This window comes from Antennarius striatus, chromosome 19 (genome assembly GCF_040054535.1).
Source record: "Antennarius striatus isolate MH-2024 chromosome 19, ASM4005453v1, whole genome shotgun sequence".
Taxonomy (NCBI): domain Eukaryota; kingdom Metazoa; phylum Chordata; class Actinopteri; order Lophiiformes; family Antennariidae; genus Antennarius; species Antennarius striatus.
The window spans coordinates 7,437,060-7,462,195 of record NC_090794.1 but is presented as its reverse complement, the minus strand read 5'-3'; the positions used below and the strand labels follow the sequence as shown (position 1 = coordinate 7,462,195).

The window sequence follows — 25,136 nt, the reverse complement described above, 5'->3', positions numbered from 1 at the left end:
GAGATGGAGAGAAGGAGCGTAAGTAACCAGCCAGCACATTCGAAGCCAACACAAACCGACTCACATCTTTGGGTCTTTCAATTTGCCTGTAATAAATTGCAGCAGGAAGTAATTGCAATGCTGATGTGCTGAGGGGGTTGAAATTGAAACCTATGCAGGGACAGTGGCATGCGCTCAAACAGAATAACACCACATAGTCTCGCCTTTGACTTGAAGAAATGGAAATAAAGCACAATCCCTGAGTCTCTCTCTCTCTCTCTCTCTCTCTCTCTCTCTCTCTCTCTCTCTCTCTCTCTCTCTCTCTCTCTCTCTCTCTCTCTCACACACACACACACACACATACACACACACACCATAGAAAATGTTTTTAGACCACAGATATGGTACTACATTAACTTGTCAAGTCACTGCTTCAGCTTGCATATTATCTCACAATGAAAAATACAATTGACAACAGCAACAGCAGCTTCAATTATAGAGGCAACAAAACAGCTCTCAAAGAGAGATATGGAGCTGTGACTTCAAACAACCACATGAAGCCATGACAGTATTTGAAATACTGTATATAGGCTTACAGAGTCTATCCTTTGGTTACGTGGCCTGGGTTTGTCACTGCAGTCACACAGGTTAATGCTCTTCTTCCCTCCTTCTGCTGCTGCTTTGGTGCCCACCTGAGTCGCGATCAGCACTGTTCTAACTGCAGGTGCCATCGATGATGCATATTAGTATTGCTCTGCCCCCATAACAGAGGAGCAAAGATGACAATCCTAACTAGCCCACACGTAACTAGGTAAAGGTCATCAGAGTGCCTTGTCTAAGCTGAGAGTAGAAATCCAGGCTGAATTTATGAATGCTCCAACCCTAAGTCATGACAAGCGAAATATGTTCAATACGATCAAGGCGTTTACAAGAGAAAAAACAGACTTTATGGACAGGTGCAGCAGTAGCTCAGTCCTTTTGTCTTGATCTGTGGATCAAAATGCCTGGTTAAGGCCCATGTGGACCAAAACAATTGAAGGGTGAACTGGCAGTGGAGAGGTGCAAATTCACCTCCTGAGCACTGCTGAGGAGGGAGAGCCCTTGAGCAAGGCACCATCCCCATGCTCATCGACATGCACTACTCTACCTCTCACTATATATCTGCATGCTTTCATGCCCTTGTGTGTGTGTGTGTGTGTGTGTGTGTATAAAGGATGAGCGAGTACACCCCTATCTGTATCTGTTCAACCATCTAAATTATCTGTATCCGTATCTGTACTTGGAATGGGTGGGGCTTCGACCAGAAGTGGGTGTGGTTTGACCGCTAATGGGTGGGACTTAGAATGTTACATTATTTCAAGTCTGAAATTGGTATGGATTGATCAGAAGTTGCGATATTTATTGTATATTTTGAAAACTATTTACGCAACAGCCTGAAAACTCACAATAGTAAAGTTTTTTATTAACTCAGAATATGATGTGTATTAATGATGTGCATTTTTAGAACGTCAATGAATACATGCATTAATGAATACAACGCATGCAATAGGAAATTATGAACTACAAACTATGCATGAAGAATTGTCAAACTAATCACAACTTTTAATTTTTTTTCTTTTTCTTTTTAATTTTTTTTATGATCAAACTGTTTTGTTTTGTTTTTTATTATTTTAACACCTAATGTTCTTGCCATTTTTTTTCCCCACAGGGAGTTAAACAATGTTGATTAACACTAAAATTCCCAAGGCAGTCATTTTGACTGCTTTCAAAATTCACAATGTCATAACCTGATCAAAAAAAAAAAAAAGTACCAATAGAGGCCCGACTTTTTCCGAAATGTGTGTATATTTTTTTCTGACATTGATCGTTAAAATTTCAAAACACAAAAGAGATCTGAGAATTACTACCTACCATAGGCATTTATTTTGAATGCTCGGACATTATTTGTATATAATTTGGATCATCATTAAAATATCCAAGAATAAATTGGTGGAATAGGTAAAAACCTATCAGGACACTAAATTAGAACTATCATGATTGAATGTTTTATTTATTCAATTGACACAACATAGCTTCTCTCCAATTACATATCACTATTGGAACTTTGAAATAAAAACAAATCTAACTCTGTGACATTAAAGCAATTGTATCCTGCTTCAAAATAGGTTGGTGTCATCATTAGACCTTAACAATCCAAAATGCTGTGATGGCTGCCAGCCAGCTGGAGACACTGATGGTAAAATGCCACGTGTGTGTGTGTGTGTGTGTGTGTGTGTGTGTGTGTGTGTGTGTGTGTGTGTGTGTGTGTGTGCGTGTGAATGGTATATGTTTATTTTAAAAAGAGATAAAGCGTAACAGTGAGAGAACTTTGTTTGCTTAGTGAGCAAGATGGTATCGGATAACGTTATGCCTGTTTTATTGGGTGATGGACAAATAAAGAATAGCAGAACAATGTGTGGGCATACAGTCACTGGTCTAAAACTTCCATTCATTTCTGAGTCATGTTTCACGGGGCTGTAGTGTCAGGTTGGACCCTAATCTCCTCCAGATGCCTTCACAAGGGAACAAAACATTGGTAACAGAAGAAGAACAGGACGGAGAACCTTGATAAGCTAATTAATTTGCAAGTTTCCGTTGCTGTTGTTTTAAATCTCACGGTAACTTGTATCCTGTCTATCAGTTTCCTCCATCCTTGTTTTCTTGCCTTGATCAAAAGCATGTCTCCTTCCAGTCATCTGCTCTCCCTGTATGGCTGTCTGTTCCTTTTGGATGGGAAGAGCAAGGGAAATATATGCATAACCCGTTGCTGACACGTCGTCTTCTTTGATGTGGGATTCTCAAACAGATGCCCTGTCTCTACAACGTTATTGGAGATATTAAAGTGCTGCACGGCTCCGTCTCACCAACTGCTTAATACAAACAAAAAAACCATCATTTGCAAAAAACAATTCCATTTCCTGCTTTAGAAGCTAGTTTCACAGCCTTCCCCTGTTGTTCTGAGAGTAAATACATTCATAGTCCAGGAGCTCACGAACAAATGGAGGCTTGCTGGTGCAGTCAGAGCTGATTGTTTCCAATAATGAGCGCTTTCATATAGTAATCTATTGACGTCAGGGTTGGGGTTAAACCGTACTAAATTAATCTGTACATAACAATCAGTTATGCAATTTGTTGCAATGACATAAAACAGAAAAGCCACAAACAAGTGGATATGAGTGAAGGAGTGGATATTTTCACGTTTTTGTTTTAAATATTTTTCAGTCTGTTTCACGCTGAGTTAGTTGAGAAACTTTTTATTACCCTTATGTCTGTATGATTAATTTGCAGATATAGAACTGATTAACGTAGCTTAGCATGAAGATAAAAAGATGATACATATTGTTCCATACAAACACTGAAACACAACAGTAATTCACAGTTGATGGTAATGGTAGTGTTTTACACTCTGGAACCTGATTTTGAAAGCTAAACATCGATAAGCAATTTAGAGTATTTCTAAAATAATATGTTGAATGTTAAAATAAAAATCTTACTTTAAACTAACTGAAATTAAGTAGTTTGATCTGATAATTAAAAATAAGATATAAATGTATCCAAAATTATATCAGACTAAAAACCACAGATGTAGCCATAGCACTGCATTGCACTTCAAAATCTCTGCCTTTGACAGGGAATGCATTTGTCCTTGTAAAAGAAATCTGTAAGTACACATAAATAAAATTTACAATCCAATTGCATATCTGGAGTCGAGTCAAACTTGTAAACACTGGGGAGGATGCAGGACGAGAAGAGATAAGAAGGTCTTGAAATATTTAGGCCAGTCAAATAGAGGTGTGGTGAGGGACGGACGGTGTGGCTCTCGCTCCAGGCCAGGTCTGTGAGAAGGTCATGTGAAAGTGGAATGTGGCTGAGCTGGATGCTTGCCAGAGGCTGTTATAGTCATAAGATTATTTTTCTTTAAACACAGTGAAGACTGCTTATCACCCAGGAGAGATTATTCCTCCCTGTTTCCATGCAGTCAAGGTTATTTGAATAATTTGGTTTGTGACACAAGGCAGAGATATCAGTGGGGTTTTACTTTTTTTTTTTTACATTTTTTTGATGATGTATCATTTTGATATACCTTAACAGACATAATAAGATCTGGCGTTTGAATGCTAAATTACTGGACAAACAGTTACTCAGCAATTACTGTGAAGCTTTTGAGATGCATCACTCAACAGGCAGCTGACAGTGAGTGCTCAGTCAGCAAGTGCATGCAAAGTAGGGAAGCAATGGTTGAAAGTACTGGAGGAGAAGACCCCTTCATTCCCTGCGTAGAAGGCGAAAAACAAATGCATGTAGGCAGATAAAATCAACATATAGAAATACAAAGACATGCATCCACATATGGTGTTTAAACATGCTCAGATATAGACTCCCCAAGGAGAGCAGTGAAAGTCAGGCATCCAACAGAGCCTGTCTGATTGAAAAAACAAGACAGACAGCTAAGCCTCAAACTTGGACAGAGATGTTCTGAACTGTTTTATTGAATACAAATCATGGATAAGGTGGTATGCAGTACATATAAGCAAAAAAGATTAAATTTGCTCCCATAAGGAAGGATTATTTCATTTTGTAATATTATTTGTAGCAGATTTTATATGAGAAGGTTTAATAAAGGAAAACTTTAAGGTGAGCAATAACAGGAAATCCAGGGAGTTGCATAATGCTGATATGTTGTGCTGTGTAGCTGGTGTGTTGTGTTGCTTAGGCCTTTAATCCGACCTGTATGGGGTTGGAGTTTAGGTATTGCAAGAACAAAACAGGCTGTGTCTAGTGAGAGAGTGAGTGAAAGGAGTGAAGGGATGTGTTGAAAACAGAGGGCATAGAAAAAGGAGAAGTGACATGCAGATTATGGTCCAAGTCACACTAAGGTTACATTCAGACTGGCAGCCAAAATGAGATTTGGAGCAAAAAAACACATAGAAGTCATGCTGAAGGTGGTTTGAAATCCATCTCAAATCTAATTTTAAATGGTTTAGTCAAGCCACTCAAATCAGATTTCAAATTGCCCCATACGTCACTCGCAAACTGTAACACAGAACATATGATGATGACTTCACATCTTGACAAGACAGCGACACAACCTTGATCCTTAAGTTTAAAAAAACCCCAAAACAAAACAAGCACTTAAATCCTTTTTATGTTTTTATATGCAAGATATATCAGAATGAAGCTGCAAGAGGGCACAAGCCAGTGTCTTCTTGTGAGGGTCCCAAGCCCGGATAAATACAGAGGGTTGTGTCAAGAAGGGCATCTGAAACTTTTACCAGACCGGATTGGTTGAGGCCTGGGTTAACAATGACCGCCATCAGTGCTGTTCACCTATAGGGTGCCGGGGGAAATTGGACTACTGTTGGTCGAAGAAGGAGAGGAAGAAAGTGTTTGTAGGAAGAGAGAGAAGAGGAACGCCAAGAGTATAGGACTGAGAGTAGGGATGTAAAATGTTTGAACTATTACAAGAAAAGGTAGAGAGTTGGTTGACATGATGCAGAGGAGGAAAGTAGTCATAAATGTTAAACGTTTACAAACCCTTCCCATACTGATATTAAACCACCTTCTATCTGTATTACCTTTTCCCACACTCTTATCAACTGTTTAAAGCACTTTTGTGTCCCACATAAGTCCGAGACTCATGGAACATAGCACACTCCGGGTGCCGTCAGCCAATAGAATGCGCGTACAATATCACGTGACTGACTACCAAAAATCAGTGATGAGGCGAAGTTGCGGGCGTTATTGCGGGAATGCACGAGGGCGCATTGTATATAATATACATAAAATATAATATACACAAAATTATGATGTCTGTATATGTTAAAAAATGCATACTTATTTTCAACAGACATGTAAATCATGTTATAACACATGAACTTTACAACTTTACAATGCGTCATCACAAAATGCATCTTCGCTGTAAAGGACAGAAAGGTTGTTGGGGGTGCGAACATAAAATTTAAGATGGGGGGGGGGTTGAGGTGTGTTTGGCAGGATCCTGGATGCTTCAACAGCATGAGACCTTCTGAAAGTTCAGTGTGGTTAGAGGATAAAAGCGGGGTTCTGTGTTGTGTGCTGTACTCCTGCTGGCAGCTGCTCTGTCTGGCATTCACCATTGTTTTTTTGGGTGCTTTCAGTGGGACCCAAAGCAAACAGGAACGGCCCTCCTTTCAGACCATAAACCTTGTTTGTCAGCCTGCTCACTCATGTATACTCAGCACTGTACTTCTCAAAATAACATTTTGTTCTGAGTGGCAAAAGTAATTAACCTTTTCGAAATTTCATGAATTATGTCAAAGCAGAACAAAACCCTGCTTTTAATGTAAGGGCATTATGATTACTAGGTAGATTTCAATAATATATTTAAAATTAGTAATATAGTAATAATATAATGCTATGAGTAGGAACATCTTTTAACACATTTTTTTAATGCAGCACATCATAGATCTTTATAACCTAAAAGTCATGCAAAATGTACTTTTTTAAGCATATAGTGTTCACTATTTGGCATACTTTAACTTATCTATTCCAATTCAAATTTAATGACAACTATGTCGAAGCTGTTTGACCAAATATGTAGACTTTTTTAAAACTTGACAGGAACTCATACTCAATCCTCGATCCCACCAGGTGATCCATGGGACCCTGATCTCGTTTATGTGTTTAATAGACAGAACACGTTTTATGGATTTCTCTTTATTGTTGTCCTGCTGTTCGGCCCCAGCTCTCAGGGATTTAAGGAGTTTTTAATATCTTCAATCTTTGCTAAGGTCAGGTAATAGTGTATTTTTTCACTAAATACGGTAGCTCACTTAACCATGCAGCTGTTGCTCCTGTTAGCTGACTCCCTGATGTTATGTAGGGAGTGGAACTGAAAGATGAACCTTTCTTTTAATTACAAATCTCTGTCCTATCAAGATTATTTTGAATCAGTTTTTTCAAAATAAAATAGTTGAATAACATCACTTTAAGTCATTTAGATGGAAGGTAGCAAGCGAGGTGAACCATCTATCTTTAGAAAGGGTGAACTTGTTGGTCAGGCTTCATGCAACTGGGCATGTAGCACTATGCTGATCTAATATTACTGAGAAGAGGGTTTGTAGCTATTCATCTATGACACCATATATGGTGATGGTGGACAACTCAAGACTCAACATTTCTAACTGAAGCGAGTGAAACTCAGCACTGATTATTCATATATGACTCGTAAAAGAAGAAGTCAACTAGTGTCAACTGCTTGGAAAGTGACAAATTTCCTGGTTCACTTATTTTGCAAGATGTACAACTTTGCAAGTCACTGACATCATCCCTGTATTTTTGAATATTTTTAGAATTCACATTCACACCTGCAACAAAAAAAAAAGATTTGTTGCTGAGATAAAGTTAACGTATTAATATAATGCTGTTTATAACCTCTGTCCTAAGATCCTTGACGTGAGGAAGATTGTATTTAAATATCATAAAGACACTGGTGCTGCTGCTGTCAAGTCTTCTCCATCGCACATTGAAATAACAAATTTGAAGCCAGCTCAATTATGTCCCAGTCTAAGATGGTAATTTGTTATTTAATGTGGCAGTTGCTGGGTTTTTACCATACCGCAGGTAATACAAGTCAGGTATAAATGGTTGTTTAACGATTATGGGCTTTCTTTATCCTTAAGTGGTTTGAATTGCAGAGCATTTTCACAAAACTGTTAGAGCTGCAATCAAAGCTGTGATTTTCCTTTTATATTGTTCTGCAAAGACCAATCAAAGGTGCCACTGGATGAGATGAGGGACAACAAATGCATTTACCGTGAATGTCAATGTTCTGAGTAAAAAACAAACAATAAAGCATCTTGGAAGGTGATGTATGGAAAAAATAACTCAATTTTTTCCCCCTGTGTTTAGCTCTGGTCATCTTTAGAGGTCAACGATGGTGGTATATTGGTGGAGGATATTACCTTCGTCTGTCTTTCTGACAGACAGGTCAAACATAAACACAGTTTGAGCGGTTGCAAGTGGGAGATTATGAGGTTTTGTTGAAAAAGCTACTGCTGGGATTTAACACGGTGTTGCTGAACTGCTCTGTTCGACCTTCAGACATTGTAGCTATTCCTATATCATATTTTTTACATTAGTCCTCATGTTATTCTACTCATATGCTGAAGCCTTCTCCTATAACCTAATGACTAGACGCTAAATGTCCATGTATTATCTTCAGAAGATATACATTTGTAACATTCTTTCTGAAGTATTGAATTATATGTTTATTTTAAAGAGTCCGTAAGAATTGAAGCCCTGTTGGCAGAATGTAGGGTGACTTGCAGATGTATATACACGGTCATTTTTTATAGACACTTAACTCCAATTAACCTTCGTTCTCCTATTTGCCTATAATCACATTATCCTCTGGTATTTGAGTCTATTTTTCTTTCATCCGAGGGAGGTTCATGTGCCTAGAGAATGGTGAGGCACCGTAAGAACAAGCATCTCCTTGTGCTGGATCCGTCAGTCATGGGTCTACTCTCCCTCTCCGGCTCCCCCCTCAAATCCTTCCCAATGCTCTCCTCATGCTCCTTTTTAGCCCTCTCCTGCTCCCTTGCCACATATCTGAGCTCTGCCCTCAGGCGATGTCAAGCTCCAGACAACGTCTGATTCATGCCTGCAGATCACTCCTGTGGTCAGCTGACTCAATAGTACTACAGGATGGAGCTTGTTGAGGGATTCATTCACTGTCCTGCCGGGCAGCTGATTGATTAAGTGTTATGTAGGTGTGCCCAAATGAGAAACTGCATAAAAAAATTAAAGGCTTCAAATTATTGTTGTTATCTAATGGTATCCTACGTTATTGTCTTTATGATGTATTTGATATAATCAGAATTACTCACTGTTAAACTGTGGTGACAAAATGTCTCAAACAAAATGAACCTCATTGTCCCCCCTGTGTCATATAAAAATAAATTACTGCTCAAATGTGCTCATTCATGTATTTCTGTATAAAACCATTTCCAACTACCTGCCTTTAACCCAACATAGTCACAGACAAAGGATCTCTTTTTCAGCATTTCAAACCTTTAGCTCACAAAAGATGGATGTTGACCCGTCGCCCACACTGACCCCTTAGTGACACACTGTAGCTTTGGGGCTGGTGCACAAGCGATGACATGTTAAATATTCAGTTATTCTGAGGGATTTTGAAATGTTTCCTCATTTAAGGTCATGTTTTAAACCCTACTGAATGTGTTTGGCAGCATAAGCTAAGCTATACTTTATAGATGTGTTTCTACATACAAAATATAAGGTGATATTTTAAAAATGGAGCTGATAATTTTTTCTCTTTTAGACATTTGAAATTCTGGGATACATGAAAAAAAAATCTGCAGGTAGATGTTAATTTTTGTTTGATATAAAATCCAGTTGAATGAATCTAAAAATCACATATGTCCCAAAACAATGTGGTTCAGGTTGATAGAATACAAAGACAGCAGAAACCACAGTTCAAGTCCAGACTCAGGTCTGTGGTTTTGCCAATAAAAGCAAGTTGAGTCAAGGAAACATGTTCATGTTCAATGTTCCTGGAAAAAACAACAACAACACACACACACACACACACACACACACACACACACACACACACACACACACACACACACACACACACACACACACACACACACACAGAACAAATCATTACATGTTGTTGTTGTTTCCAAGAACATATATATCTCAATTTCAATTTCATTTTAATATTATAATACAATTTAATTTAGGTTTTATTTTTGATTCTCTGAATCTGTAAAGATGATGATACTTATCTCTAGCAACCTTTCCAATTACACTTGACATTTTCATCCATATTCTATCTGTATTACTTTCAACTGTCAAAATAGCTTATAAAATTAATGGCCACATACTGTATATCTGGCAACAAAAATTGTGCCTGCAGTTGGAAAAAATCATATAAAAATAAAGGAGGAATCATTGAAACATCTTCCGTCAGGAAAATTGAGACTTGAGAAGGTTGCTGTGCATTGGCTAAGCCTAATCTGACACTGACACGGGAGCATTGATTCTTTCAATGAACTACAGATTTGGCACTTGACTTGACTCCTACTGGATGTTCACACATTCAAGTCCCATTGGACTGATCATTACGTGATCCAATCAGCCATATTTGCCTCCCTCTCTGTCTTATTGTTTAAAAGATTTGAGTCAAGTTGGAGGATGATAGAGGTACAGGTGCAGGTTCTAATTTTCTTCAACACAAGACCATTTTCATTATATTGCTAATAACTTAGAAATACTTGCCAGATCAAATAAATAAATAAAATACCCTGGCATGGAAGACTCATGTTGTTCCATCATCACATGCAAGTAAATCTAAATATTTCAAAGGACCGACATGTATTAGGTCAGTCTAGCATCACAGAGGGGTAAGGACATGGCACTACAGGCAATCAGACCCTGAAATTATTCAGATTAGGATTAATTTGAAAGGGTTTTATGTAACTGTGAAACCTGCTTGTGAAAAAACAGAATATATTGTAAATAATACTATTGGTGTTCTGCATAAACTACTGATTAGAGCAATATCATTATGGCAACATTATACAACATTATACAGTAAGAGTTACTGTATACACTGTGTGCAATGATACAACAGTTTATTAGTACCAATAGAGTTAGAGGAGTTGCACCCACAGTAATTATAATTTTTGGAAGTAGCTATGTAACAAAGGAGCTATTTAAAAAAAACAAACAGACAAAAAACACCTTCAACATTGCTTGCTTTCTGAGAGCACTAAATGTTAGAGGTTATATGTAAATGCTGGTGAGATGTGTGTTGTTTTTCTTTATACGTTGTAAGGTTTACTCATTAATCATGTCCATTGGCAGTCATGGCCTTGGATTTGGCATGCAGAAAGCGTGTTAAATAAAGTGTGTGAACAAAGCGGCTTTGGTAATTATGTGCATTCAAGGTAGCATTGCCTGGCAAAAAAGGCTAAAAAAAAAAAAAAATCAGTTCTTTTGATCACAGGGATGTCATTATTTCCCCAGAGGCAGTGTGTTTGTGAGAGGAGCAGAGGAGAATTTTACATCCATTTAAATAGTGAGACCACAGCAGAAGATGCTGAAGGTAATCGTTGCTGTTTCACCTCAGACTTTTCTATATTTATTGCTCGAAACACTCACAATTATTTTAAATTGCTTTTTGCTGCATAGAAAAGAGTAAGCGGCCAATTCAGGTTATGTTCAGATTTTTTAAACAACCTCTGAGGATGTGAATCTACTCCTTACTCTGGTACTTTGTGTTTGAAAAATATGTTATAAATTTTTTATTTACAGTTCCCGGCAGATTACGCATTAAAAAAACATTTAGGAAATCGTCAGCTGAAAGGTTGACGAGACAAGTGCACAAGGTCAGACGGAGACAAAGTGACCAACAGGCAGCGATCTGGAGAGGAACATAGTGGCCATGAATAATGCATGGCTGAAAGGTTTATCACTCTAAAACTTGTAAAAGATCATATTTTGCTTTCAGTCAAAGATGCTATTGGCTAAAAACTGCTTTTTCTCATTTTACAGCTCATAACACAGCTTGAGAGAAACATTGATTGGCTTAATCATGTTTGAAATAATTAATGGTAGTCATCATAATATGAGACATGCATCACAATGATTCTGAGATTCTGAGACACTTTTTTTTCTTATTCTATTGATTTTGTAATGCGCAGATAAAGCCACACAAGCCTAACACTGAATGCAGCGGAAATTGGAAGGCAATTTGAAGAGTCTTACCGTCTTGGGGCTCTTGGTGATCATCGCAGGGTCAGAGAAGAACAGAGGCGCATACAGAGTGTAGAGTGCGACCTCACAGCATTACAGTCATATCCCAGCTCCTAGAAACGAAGACGAGGCCAACGGGGCTCATTAACTTGAAAGCGTGGAGTGTGTCAAGAGGAAAGTGCAGGCACCAGCCAGTCAGGCCGCTGAGAGACAGCGAGAAGCAAAGACCAGAAAGACAAAAGTAGAGAGGATTCAAAGATGCCAGCAGTTTCTCTTCCTCTTCCTTTCTCGCTCTCCCTGCTGTAACTTAACCCACAAAGAGCGCCGGTAAGCACAGACGCACAGAACCAGTTACAGACCCGTCCTCCACCAACGGCTGCCTCTCCCCCGTCTCTCTGTTTTCTCTCCCCTGTTTTTTGGTATCATTTAACTCCTGATTCCATGGCCCGGCGATGAGCTCACTGGGCTCTCAGGTTTCATCAGCTTTACTGGAATGCAAGGGCAGTCGCTCAGAGAGGCTGAGGTGCTGGCCAGGTCAAAGGCTACGGGGGTAGTGTGTAGGAACATAGAGGATAGAAGTGTCATCTGGGGGAGTTCCAGTGGAGGAGATATCTGAGGGGCCTGGAGTGCCGGGAACAAAACAGAAGTTAAAGGGGTCACGGGTTACGGAAGTTGTGGGGCCAGGCAACATTTGACAGCTCTGGAGGAGAAGGACTTGAGAAAACTGAGTACATTTACACGGTCAGCCTCTTCTAAAGTGCTAGATTTATTGCTCACTTAGAGAGCGGGGTGTTCTCCTTGGGGAGAGTTTTTTTTTTTTCTTTTTTCTTTAAGGAGTTGCTGTTTCCATGTTTGAGCAGTCTTGGGTGAGACATGAAATTTATAGTTCAGGCATAAACATGACTAATGAGAGTTACCTCAATCACAGATAACACGTTGGTGTTACAATTCAAATGAAACTGAATTAATAATTTAAACAGATTGGTTTGTTCTTGGAGCAAGGATGAGAGTACAACTCCCCAAAGGATCACAGAATAGGAAGAGATTTTTCACTTTTGATAGGATAATAGAGAACACATCTCAGCCATCTATCAGTACCACTCACTTTTTTTCTTACCAGTTTAATAATGTGTGTCTCTTTCTTTTCTAAAGGTTATTATTGATCATAGGATTTTTTTGTGCAGAGACATACGATTCTAACACTGAAATCATGAACAGCAGTCTTACTTCAGGTTTTACCTTCACAATGCAAAGTTTTGCAATCCTTGATCTAAAAATCCCAACCGGACAACTCAGTCCACTCCATTTTTAGACCAATTTGTAAATTGTTAAAAAAACAAAACAAAAATAAATTTTACTCTCCTTTGACTGAAACCTTTTTTAGAAACATTATGGCATTCTTAAGGTGTAGTCAGGTTTCAGAGACCCTCACAGTACCGATTCTACACTTTTAAATGTTTTTCACAAAATCTTATGAGATACTGATTCTGCCATCGGTGTCTTTTGGGTCTATCAGCTGCATCAGTATAACCTACCATTTGATCATGTCACGTGAGGCGGAATATGGACCCAAGTGCAGGACACAAAAAGCAAATCTTCCCTCCATGATTTATTAACAAACGTAAAAATTCTCCAGACAGACAGACTAAAAATCAAGACAGATTACCAGGAACCAAACATGAGCAACAAACCAGCACCGAGCTCTCATGGAGCCAGGCTTAAAAAGCCTTATGGTCATTAGCACCAAAACAAGCTCAGGTGTGACGATCAGAACGGGTGTGTGGCTGAGTCTCAGGTGTGGAGAGGACCAACAGGTGTGGAGCCGTGGCTCCACCCACAAGCTTGGCCTCCCCCTGCCACACACCAGCACTGCCACGCCGAACCGTGACAGATCAATGTCTCGAGTATGCGCATGGCATTAAGTGTCAGCATACAGTGTATAAGTGCATATTTTGCATTCCATAGCTTACCCACTTCTATACACTAACAGAAGCAGAATTGTTTTCTGGCAGACAGACAGACAAACAGATTGATGGCACAATGCAGAGTCCTGGAGGTCAAAACTCTCAGTGCTCTTCTATTTCCTGGGCTGCTTAAAGGCATCTTTCGTACCTCTCTCTGCCACTATGCAAATAGTGGCAGAGATGCCACCTGTTTGACTACAACTTTCAATACAGATTTAACTAGTGTGAGAATTTTTGAATTACAGGAGTCTATCAACTGAGTCAGAGAGGCAAGACTGAGATGAGATAGTTTGAATATGTACAGAGGGAAAGATAGTGAATATATTAGTAGAAGGCTGCTGAGTTTTGAACTGCCAGACAGGAGGCCTAGAGGAAGACCAAAGAGGAGGTTTATGGATGTAGTGAAAGAGGACATGAAGGTAGTCACAACAAACTTTGCAGAAGACGTGTTTGGGGTGGTGTTTCCTACAACACTGACACACACACACACACACACACACACACACACACACACACACACACACACACACACACACACACACACACACACACACACACACACACACACACACACAGAGCTATATATCACACCTTCCCAGTTTCTCCTAACTTCAACCACACTGTATCTCAATGAACAAACATGTTATAATATTGTATAATAATTACCAAAAAAGGCAAAGGTATAAACCCAAATTTGAAGGTATCTAATTCTTCAGACCTTAACAGGAGCGTGATGGCAAACTTACAGACCTTTCCTCAAAAGTAGATGCTGTAAAAAGTATATTTTTCATGGTGTGGGTGTTATATTCCCAGGCTGCTGTCTTCATTCTTTATGCATTTGTGTATAAACAAAACGAACTAGAGCCAAGGCAGTCAGAGACTGCAACATCCCATGACACCCCTAAATTCAAAATTTTTACCCTGATCTATGAAAGTAGGTCAGACCATAGATCAAAACTAGTGCTTTACTCACACTGGCCTTCTCCCTTGTCTTTCTATGTTATCTGGTTCCTGAGTGTACAAAAGTTGAAATTTGACCTTGATCTAGTTGTCTCAAGGTCAAGGTCATCCTCTCATTTTCTTCCCCTTCTTCCGCCCGAGTAATGTAATTTTTGTTTAATTTTTTTATCTGCAATAGTTGTGAAGATAGTTGGTGGACTAATGGACGGATAAACGGATGAACACTGACAATCATAATACATCACCGCTTTGAAGCGGGATGTAAAAACTGCTCTTAAGCCAACACATCCTTTGCATTACCTTTTGACCAAACTTTTAACACCTGCAGCTTGATACAAATACATAAATGTTGCCTCCCACTGATACCTGCTCTGCAGTGTGGCTGGATAAGCTCTGGTAAAGCATTAGACAAAAAAGTACTGGAGGCACACACCGAACTAATTATATTGTGTTTGTGCCACCTGTAGCAGAGCAGGAGAGGTGAGGAGGAGCCCCTCATTCCCACTGAACACTAACTTGACAACACAAGCCAATAATAAAAAAAAAGCAAAAAACACATAATGATGCCTTTAAAGATGGTCAAACAGACGTTCCCTTAGCGTAACAGTAATTGAAGCTAATTGAAGTGGTCTGGCATCTATTTGTTTATTGTTTGGCCAGTCAACGTTCTGCTGTTTACTTCTCTCCCTCTCGTCTGCATCTCCGGTTAGCTTTGAAGTGCAGCTCTGGCGGTCCACTTCTGCTCCAGCCACAGGGGATGTGTGGTCTTTATTAAGCAGAGGAAGTGTACGAATGAACACCGCAGGCCCAGCATCTCAGGAATCTTGATCCTTTTGCCCTTTGTGGCACTTTTCACAAGCGGGGCCTGCTAATCGCTTACACTGATAGCAGGGTCCTGTAAGAGGGCCCATTTCTTGGAGAAAGTGTTGGTGGAAACTGTGCAGGGCTCTCCCACTACCCCCAAATCCCCCCACCCCCAACCACCCCTTAAGGATTTTGTAGAATGCTGGGGAGTACGCTTGGATTCTGTTTGTACAGATGAATTTCGGAGCTGGCACACCCTCTGCCGGCATGTTCCCATGGGAACGGCAGTGATAGCGAACAGCTTGTTTTTGTGTTTTCTGGCAATGTTGCCAGTGCTGGATTACTGACAGGCACTTGGGAGGTCTGATATGCAAAAATGCTGCCAGGTAGGTCTTATGTGAGAAAAAATGTTTTCCCTTTGACTTTCTCCTGTCTTTTGTGAAGCCTCGATTAATTATTTGGGTACAAAGTTTCAGTGGAATTCAACATCTTTCACCTACAGTATCACTGGGCAATGTTGATCAAATGGAGTTTATGTTTCAGAACTCACTCCACGCATGCCACGAGTTGACAGGCTGAACTTGTTCTGGGGGGTTCACAACTCCCATGTGGTTCAAGAGATCCGTTTTAGTCAAATGACTTGGGCTTAATGTTACACACGTCTCCACACACTTGGCCGTCAGACAAGCTGGCTTTGACCTTTTTGTATTTCAGAGGGAATTACACACTACAAAAACAGGAAAATAGCTTTCATTTTAAATATCCCCTTCCCAAAAAATTCCAATGATAACATCAATCTGTAGGTCAACAGACTTCATTAGCATGTTTGTAATTGTAAGCGCTGGTCACCCTTCAACACGGTTGACATATATTAGCATTGGCACCCTTTAGTGGGGTAAAATAACAGAATTGTAGCAGTAAAAATGAAGGAAAATTTGATTAGGGCAGTGAATATTTGTCTTTTTAAAGATAATATGAAAATAAATGCATTTCAGATGATGTACAGTAGCCATTAATGCCCACATGCAATACTTTCTTTAGGCTAATATTTAAGTTTCAAGATTATAGTCTACTTTATTAATCCACAATAGGAAAATTCTTTTTACACGTAAGTATGGATGGATGGATGGATGGATGGATGGATGGATGGATACTTTATTAATCCCAAAGGAAATTGCGCATATCATCTGCTCACATATTTTCAAGTGCTACACCATAAAAAATACATAAATACACACACAGGAAACACAGGTGCCACAAAAACAACAGATAAAAAAACACAACAGCAACAAAAAAACAAAACAATTGTGCTTCACAGATAAAACTAAGCAGTTATTCAATTTGCATCTAAGCATGACAAGTACGAGAAAAAGGAACAAAAGCAGAAAAAGCACGTGCCTTGCCCACACAGTGGGCAAGGCGCATCCATCACAGCATCATCAGACACGTACACCTAGGATCCCCGCAGTCTATCATTGCCCTTCTCCACCCCCCTGTTCATCCACTAGTTGTTGACGTAGTTGATATTGTCGTTACCCCCCTCCTGAGAGTATCATTGTACCCCCTGATGACACGGTGCACAAAGGAGGTCCTCAGTCTCTCTATGTAGGAGCTTGGTAGATAGATGTATACTTTATTAATCCCGGGGGAAATTGCACATATCCACTGCTCAGGCATTACATAATGACTAAATACTGGATAAAAAAACAACAACAACAACAATCAATAACAACAACAACACTTGGTGACAACAGTCTTCCACTGAAGGTGCTCCTCTGCTGTGAGAAGTCAATAGCTCTGAACTTGGACATAGTCCTCTCCAGAACTGTCTCCACAGAGTCCAGGCTCTGACTGACCGCAGAACCAGCGCTCTAGATGAGTATGTACAGGCGATCAAAGAAATTAGTAACACACTCTAGTAATTTGTTAGTCAGTCGCATGCATATACAGTATGTATACTAGTGTGTACAGGCCCTGAATGCACACTGCATGTAGGCATGCAGTGGGAGGTAGAGTGGCATGCAGCTCCTCCTTGTTGCACCCTAATGAGCAACTTGTCAAGGACGCCTCGGCAGTACTCGGGAGGTGAGCTCCCACTGTCAGCTAACACTCAGAGGTGGTTGAGCGGGAATCGAACCGCCAATCTTGGATCATTGAACAACCTGCTCTACCATTGCCGCTCTACAGGGGATCTGCTCCACCAGTGCCACCCCTGTGATATAGTGTCATACAAAAACTGTATGTGTCACGTATCTAAGTTGTACTGGAAATCAATGGTGTAGATGGTGAAGCGAAAGGGAGAGAGTATGGTCCCCTGTATATTACACACACATACTGTATAAGCCAAAAGCTCACAAAATGGCTTACAGACAAACAAATGTGAACAGATGCATTGGTGCATTGGTGGGCAGACGCGTAGCAGTGCCCTGGGCTTGTTTTTTTTGTTTTTTGTTTTTTTTTAATTTTGTGTTATTAAGTTTGGTCTGCTGTTGAAAAAATAAATTAGAATGGTAGTCATCTATTTGGTAGTAGTTTTTTCCTTATTGTGTCAGGGACATTTGTCGGTCTCGAATTATGACTGCACTGGTATGGCTCCGTTTTACCAGTTTTTTCCAAACCTGACAACATGTTCAAGTGAGCAGACTACAGACAAAAGGCATTGTCTCCATCTATTTGCATCTTTAATGCTAAGCACAAATGCTGAAAAAAAAATGCTCTTACAGTCTTGTTGAAATGAAGAAAAGTTTCATTCTGGACAAAGAAAATCTATTTTCCAGGAACTGGAACCTCCCTGTCTACCCTTCATACATCAAAGAGAAAAAGCCTGTATTTCTTCATATTTTTTTTGTTTGCATTGATATTAGTCACACGCTGAGCAGAGGGAGCTTGAAATGAAATTAAAGCATACCTTTAATGTGCAACTGACTATGTGTCTTTATGGTGTTTGGATTCCTAAATGAAAACATACTCTCCAAACCCTTCAAACAGGCTTCTTGCTGAGAGAGCAGGCTGCACAGAGAGCAAACGCGCCTCCTCTCACCCGCCACCCTCTCACTTGGGACGGCGGGGTAATTACATCATTTGGAGATGGAATGAAAGCACTTTACAAGGGAAAGTAAGTGAAATGCTTTATTGCTCGTGGAATTGCCAATTAAAAATCAACACCTGGAACACAGAGGCTGGCTAAAACAGCCCTCTCCCCTGTGGCAGACCTGAAATCAGTAAGTCCTCTGCAGCTCCAAGGCCCCCAGAGAATGTTTTTCTTTCCAACTATGCCCCACCTCCCATCTTTATTTGTGAGAAGTTGCCGACAATGCACCTTCACATTGGCTCACATAGTCCATAAGTCACCAAAGCCTGACATCCTCCTGAACGTATTAATAAATCCCATTTCCATAGCAAAGCATATGGCACAGCTACAATGTAAACCTGCTCAGGGCACGCTCATGAAAAATAAAACAGTAATGATTCTCTCCAGCACCCAGCCTACACCACAGGAGCTAACCCCATCCAACACACACCCGTTTAAACTCGTTCAAACCCGTCCAGTCCCAGATGTGTCACATGCTCAGGTCTGTTTCCCCCTAAGAGAAAGAGAAACAAACCTAACCAAACAAATATAAAGGAGGAGGAAAGTAAAACATCTATCATACTCTGCTAAAACCCCGGCTCATCTCAGACCAACATTTACAAGAGACTCTTGTTTTATGTGGCCTCCCTGGATGAATGAAAAATAATTTAAGGTTCCTCAAGCCATGCACGGCTATGCTACACTGGGAATAAGCCTAATACTAATGTCAGACTGCCGACTTGCAGATGCTATTGTGTATGTAATGGTATACTGATTGCCACGCTCATCAGCTTAGTTTTGACATGTTAGCATGCTGACATCTGCTACCAGTTAGGCAAGTACAGGAAATTAGCACTAAACACAAACAACAGCTAGTTTTGCAGGTGTTAGATGGGATGTTGAGGGATCACCGCTGTTATTACAGCTCATCCTATGGGACCACAAGTGTCGATCAACCTATGGTACATACCAATCCATCGAGAAATTTTGCTAAAATGATCAAATAAATTGAGAAAAGGGACATAAACAACCAAAAAACTACCATCTTGTAAGTAGAAAGTAACAAAGCATGACCATCTTGGAATTTCATTCTGGTCTTTTTCCCAAACAGTAGCTGAGTGTAATATTTACAACAGCCTTGCCTCTTGAGTTCCCACTCTGCCTGACCACAAACTGTCACACCCGCAGAAAAGATTAACGTCAGCCCACACTGCCATGACAACACCAGTGACAACGATACTGACAGGCGGTACCATGGCGACAGCAGTTGTAGACACACTGCGGTGTCAAAAAAGAGGCCTAATTGACTTTTCAAATGTCTTTAGCAGCTGTACTGACTTATTACTTTTGAGCCTGACTGACATTGTCTTATGGAATATAAGTAGGCAAAACCACATCTGACGCATGGTGTATTACTTAGGATGCTGGTTGGGTCCTTGAGGAAAGACATGACCTGGGATGGATTCTCTATGATAAGAAAGATTTAAAGGAATAAGAGCTAAAGGGATGAGTATCACCCTGAATGGGGCTCATAGACTCTTGGTCAATTCAGAGCTGCCAGCCAAGGATGATGTTTCTCTCATTCCTAAATAATAGCTGTTGTACTTTGCACATCCTTTTAAGATCATGGCTGCACAGTTTACCAAGTCCAATGTTACACCACATAAGCCTGCATTGATTCCAGGGGCTTATAGAAGTGCAGTGTCACATTCCCCTTTTTGCATTCTCTTTGATTAAATTCTGCCCTGGGTAGAAGTAAGCTCTTTCATGCGTGCTTTACGTCAAAGTATTTGTACAGTTAATGCTTAAAGGCAATTCTTGTGCTTAGCTTCATGGCTGTGGGAAGAGAGCCCATTGCCAAAATACAACAAATTAGAGAGCAGCTTATCTTTTGATGAGCTATGTGAGGACTCTTTTGCCTAAAACCATCTGGATGACACATGAGTCGTGGGAGTCAGAATCTAAGTAACCTGCAGTCTGTCTTAAGTTAGTGTTAGCAATTTCATTATAGTGTATTTTAGTAAAATATAAAGGGAACAAGTGCATGTGATTTTCAGCACTTAGTGACAACAGGAAAAAAAAAATACTACATCGACACTAAGTCTCTGAGGTCTGCACAATCCTGCAGCAGGAAACATGTATGCTACAGAAAGAGGGGCCATGTTGTTCTAAGACTGTGCTCATATAAACTCATTTGAAACTTAAGATAACTTCCATAGATGTTACTCCAGAGTGATGGTGTCAGATTTATTTGAGATAAAGGTGCTTATTGTTGCGGAACGAATGGCTGCTACCATAAGCTTTTCAAAGTCTTCTTTAAATCCAGCTAAGCATTGTATGTATCACCTTCGCTTAAGCACAAAAGAGACACACACAAAAAAGAAAAAACAGATCTGATCCAGGTTGTCTCTAACCGTTCGGGGCTATAGTTAGGGAATTAGCACCAGTGTTTCATGTGCCAATATGTGTCACTGAGTGGAATATCCATTGACAGCAGAAATTGTACACACACACACACACACACACACACACACACACACACACACACACACACACACACACACACACACACACACACACACACACACACACACACACACACACACACACACACACACACACACACACTAAAATATCCAGTCATTGTTCTTTGCAGGGACATGAACAGGCACTATGTGGCTAGTTCCAGCTGGGCACTGACTGCCGTCAGTCATGGTTTATAAAAACGCTCAGTTTGTCAGTAAAAAATCCAGCAAATAAATTGAAAAAATAGAAAAATAACAAAGCAAGGCAAAAAAAAACCTTCCCATAGCTATGAAAATATAACAAATAGCTGTTCTTACAAAAGGGAGAGCTAAACTATAAGGATAACATTAGTCAAAATGAACAAAACCATGGCTGTTGACAGTATTTACAGCTATAGAGCTGGCACGTTGGGAGATTTTAGCTACATACATTTACGTCAGGTAGGTAAGCAGGTGTATAGGCGTATAGACAGTAGGCCCTTCATTCATTTCAGTTGATAGAATGAAATAGTTGGATGGGCATAGAAATGCATAGGTATATGTCTACATCAAGGATTCCTATCACCTTAAACCACTACAATATGCTAATCCAACATGTCTTTTCTTTAATTACTACAAAATAATGTGCACACTCAAATCTTAAAGTCTTTGCTTTTAGTGACAAGATCCCAACTAGAAACTTACTTTCTAAATTCTTAATTACAATTTAGAAATGGGAAAACTGTAATAAATGACACACTGGGATTCGTCACAGCACCATCTGGTTATGACTTACCATCCACCTGGTGTGTCCTGTCCAAATGTTTATCTCTTTCCTCATTTGCTCAGCTGTCTCGTCATACCTACAGACATTTCACGAAACAAACAAACACACACACACACACACAAACACACACACACACACACACACACACACACACACACACACACACACACACACACACACACACACACACACACACGCACACACACACGTCACTTGCAAGGAGGCATGCAAACAGATTGCATGAATGAGCAGAGGAGTGGAAATTTTCCCAACATGAGAATGGCATTTCCAGGCAGCGCCACCTTCGTGTTGCACACTCCATTTTAACGAAACTGATGCTTTTTGTAAGCCTCATCACCACAAACAGCACCAGTAATGAGGGTAAAAGCTATTTGAACATCTGGCTGTGAAAGAATATCCTCAACACGAGGGAGCGAATTGCAATTCAGCGCGGCTCAAGGTTTGAAAAATTTTGAGACAAAGATCATTAGTGAAATGATTCCCTCTGCTGTATCCTTTGGTGTCTGTAAACATCTAACCAGAGATCCTACTATTACCTGGAAACACTAAGGTTGATTTCATGTAAACACATCTGGGATTGTAAGGAGTGGGATAACATCCGCTTTTTAATTTTTTTCACAAGGTGCAAGTGAAGCTCAAGCCTAAAAAATCCACAAGCGGCACATTGTCTCGTAGTGAGACGCACCCATGCACATATGGCCTGTGAACCGGAGCCAGCTCTGGCATTTTGTTCCTAAAACTTGCAGCACATGGGTGCATTACATTCACCGCTCTCACGTTATGCATTACTTAGTAGCCAGAGAGAGGGGATGTTTAAAGCTGGAGTTTAAATGTGATTGTAGGTTAGGCCGGAGAGGAGTGATGTGAGAGGAGTGCTGTCACGGTTTTACTCTTTGGCTGCATGCCTAACGTCCGATACGCTCCACGTCCTGTGCTTCCATGGCTCAACAGACAGACGATCTCGCACTCCACTCTCCCAAGCTCCACCTCCAATGCCTAACCTGGGCTTTGCACTACCAGCTGTTGAATGCATCAGGCCCAAAAATGGCTCCTCAGCTGCTGCTGCAGCATATGAGAAGAAAGCCTGACAAACTGAGCAGCTGCCGCGGCGAAACAGGGCAAGGTCACTCTCAGATCGAAATGCATCTCTGCTACCTGCTAAAACATCATGGGGTACCAATATTGGATTGTTCTATCACAATGGTGTTCAAATGAAGTTATGTGGGAAGGTACTTTGAACAGGCAGCTTGCTTATCTTTAGAATATGAGTCCATGTAATACCACAAGATCTTCAAACGTGTATCTCACAAAGACTTCTCATTTTACTCAATTAGCCCTCTTTTGTGGAGGGATTAGCATAATTTGTAATCAGATTGATGTAATTATACTGCATGGAATCTTGTCGTTCTCCAATCCTGTTAGCTGTTGTGGCAGAGCAGAGATAGAGTGTGGGCAGCTGATTTATTGTTGCTGTTCACACAGTGAAGGCTGCCCCGGGCACTTTACTGCTGTACTACTCCAATATTAGAGTCTTAAAAAAATGGCTGTGTCTAATAAACCAATCAGCAGTGTCGAGTTCATGGAGCATGTGGTACAAAATGATTCAATGTCATTTTTCCACTTGCTGATCTTCCCATAGGTGAAGCTGCGAGTCATGTTCCGTTTACTCAGTTGGCGTAGACATTAGTGATTCTTTGCCAGCAGTTGTTGGGCCTCAGGGAATAAAGCACTTCTACAGCTGCTGAGGGGTCCCTGGAAAGACTGTAGTGCATCTCAGTTAATTTAAAAAATATGTAAATGCACTCTTTTTGAAGACATATATCCATGTAGTTATGTTTACAAGACAAAATGACATGGAGGCACTTGAATGGGAGTACAAGTTGATTAGATGTTGATTTTAAAACTTTTTGTCACAGTGATAACCCATAATTGGTTTTCTTTACCGTAATTTAACATCTTAAAGAATATACGCAAACTAGTCAGAGTAGAAATGAGTTAAGTGAAATTAACAGGCCCTATGATGAGCCAGACTAAAAGTTACTGCTACATGATTTTTGTCAATATGTGTTAGCAGACTGCAAACTTGACCAAACTGCAACTATTGACCGGGGTAACGATTCTTTTTATGTGATACTCAAAGTGGAGAAAGACCCTCCAAGCATTTAAGTGGCACCACTGTTTGAGGCACTCTCACAAAAGAACCAGATCATTTTCTCGGAGCAGCCACCAGGACAAAAGCCGAGGTTAATCATTCATTTAGGCTATAATGGAGGCATGAAAGCAGATAGAAACTGCCAAGCTGTCGCTATGACAGGACCACTTGTCAGTTCATTTTTTGTGTGGGGATGTTATGCCTCTTGACGGAATTGCACAGTGAAATCTGGTTTTAAAGGGAGTCGATCTGAACACAGATGGTGTCATTATGGAACGACCATTACATTGTGGGATCAACATTCGCTTGTAATGCTCATAATGATGCAAATATGTGTTGACTTCTGGTTTGACATCTACCTCACAATAACTAAATGGACACATTTGCAACAGGATGAGAACTGAAGGGTACATTAGGTCATTCTCTGCCGAATGAAGGGTATTTCTGACACATGAAGTTGGAAATAACATCAATACAGTACAAAGCCTTAGACAGACCTACCCAGTTATTAATGAACACTCAGGAAACTGACTATTTTCTGACTCCTAAAGGCCTAATCCCTTCCACGTCTGTTTGATTGACTTCAACAACCTCTTCCCACCCACCCACTCTGTCCCGCCGGTGCTAAAAGGGTGTTTCCTGACAAGTCAGGTCGTTTTACATTTATGCATTAGGGTTTTAAAGCCGAGCCCAAGGTTGGAAATTTATTGGCAATTGTATACCGTTTCATGTAGAAGTCTGGGCAACTTTGCTTTGTGTTTAGCCGTCGGTCCCACACTCAGGAAAAAGCTGATGTATTTTGATAGCAGTGAGAGCCAAAGACGTCAGCCTGAGGGAAGCTCACCTTTTGCATTTCTGACTGATTGCGTAAACCTCTTTCACACAACAAAAGCAGTCCTGTGAGGTTGTCTGCACTGTAATTAACTCTGCCTCGGCAGATTATTTTTACATGAACTCCAAGGTTGTAATTTATTGAATATTAACCTCCACTCAGTGCACGGTACTAATTAGTGAGGATGTTGTGTGCAATTTATGCCTTCAGAACATGTATCTCTGAAACACGCCCGTCCTGAGTTTGGAAAATGTC

The 25,136-nt window shown here is 40.3% G+C and overlaps 1 protein-coding gene across 1 annotated transcript in view; it reads right to left on the bottom strand.

The window, feature by feature from the left end:
- flrt2 (fibronectin leucine rich transmembrane protein 2) overlaps positions 1 to 12,088 on the bottom strand; it is a 40,262-nt gene extending 28,174 nt beyond the window's left edge. The window contains exon 1 of the mRNA XM_068343389.1: positions 11,800 to 12,088. The gene's annotated coding sequence lies outside the window, so the exon portion shown is untranslated. The remainder of the gene's footprint in view (positions 1 to 11,799) is intronic.
- Positions 12,089 to 25,136: the final 13,048 nt, after the last annotated feature.